General features: G+C 38.3%; 1 protein-coding gene across 1 annotated transcript in view; it reads right to left on the reverse strand.

Annotated features, from left to right (window-relative positions):
* Nucleotides 1-1152: 1152 nt before the first annotated feature.
* TULP4 (TUB like protein 4) overlaps nucleotides 1153-1373 on the reverse strand; it is a 277124-nt gene continuing 276903 nt past the window's right edge. Inside the window, 1 exon segment of the mRNA XM_032253194.1 lies at nucleotides 1153-1342. The gene's annotated coding sequence lies outside the window, so the exon portion shown is untranslated.

Genomic DNA, 1373 nt, shown 5'->3' on the forward strand with positions numbered 1-1373 from the left:
TTGTCCAGCAAAAAACCTATCAGCTGGGTGTGGTGGCTCATACCTGTAATCCCAGCATTTTGGTAGGGCGAGGTGGGCAGATCACCTGAGGTCAGGAGTTCGAGACCAGCCTGGCCAACATGGTGAAACCCCATCTCTACTAAAAATACAAAAAAAAAAAAAAAAATTAGCCAGGCGTGGTGGCAAGCACCTGTAATCCCAGCTGCTTGGGAGGCTGAGACAAGAGAATCGCTTGAACCTGGGAGTCGGAGGTGGTGGTGAGCAGAGATTGTGCCACTGCACACCAGCTTGGGTGACCGAGTGGGACTGCATCTCAGAAAAACAAATCAAAAACAAAAACAAAAAAAAACCTTCTATCATATCCTCTTTATTTCTTGCAGCAAAATATACCGCAACCAAGTAAGTTGTTACAAAGATACTGTTTTGCTAAATAAATAATTAAATGGGCACAACTCACCAAAACATAACAACAAAATAATTCCTAAGAACACTATGAAAAGCAAGATAAATAATTATCTCTTAGACAATAAAACAGGGGACTTGTATTTAAATTATCTGACAGGCTATAACCAATATTGCACAACTAATAATAAGCACTGAAACACCATACCAAGCTACAGAAACTCATATTAAAAGAATTAATTCTGATAACATTGCTAAATTTGTTCTGGAAGAATGAACCCACTAAAAATATCACGTCCAATACTTTTAAATATAGAAATGGGAAACTCTGGTATTAGATGGGAGTTGTTCTCTGCCGTATGAGAAGCCTCATCAGTATGTCTTCGGGGTTTGGAGAGAATCATGAATGATGTCATGTCATCTTGTTCTGGGAAAAAAATGGGCCAGTTTCTTTTCTCATTTTTAAACCACAACAGCGGATTAAAACACCTTTTAAATTTGAAAATACTTTTCTGTAGCATCTTCTACTTGTCTGTTTTCAGATAAAATGCAAATTTAGAACCCAATGCCAGCAGACAGTGCCTGTGCTCCTGCACAGCAGGCCCAGGGGAGGGGCCTGGTCCTAAACCACATCACAGTAAGAACCGAAAGGCAAAGCAACAAAAACAAGACTGGGTTCTGTCATCAGGGCTTGAACACCGCCCACGAGTTCTCACTGGGAGGAGGAAGTGGGAGGGGGTTTTATGGTAGTTTTTTTTTTTTTTTTTTTTTTTACAATTAACAAAGTGTGATCAACCAACTACCTAGGTACTACAATTTTAACAGTGTTTTCTCAGTGGCTTGGTTCCTTAGTAAACAGTCTGTACAGTTAATAAACAACTTTTTTTTGTGAGAGAAGATCATGAAAATTTTGTCAAAGGTTTTAATACCCTGGTGAATTCTTTTTTTTTTTTTTTTTTTTTTTTTTTTTT

This window comes from Sapajus apella, unplaced genomic scaffold (genome assembly GCF_009761245.1).
Source record: "Sapajus apella isolate SASKATOON/1434 unplaced genomic scaffold, GSC_monkey_1.0 scaffold82, whole genome shotgun sequence".
Lineage (NCBI taxonomy): Eukaryota > Metazoa > Chordata > Mammalia > Primates > Cebidae > Sapajus > Sapajus apella.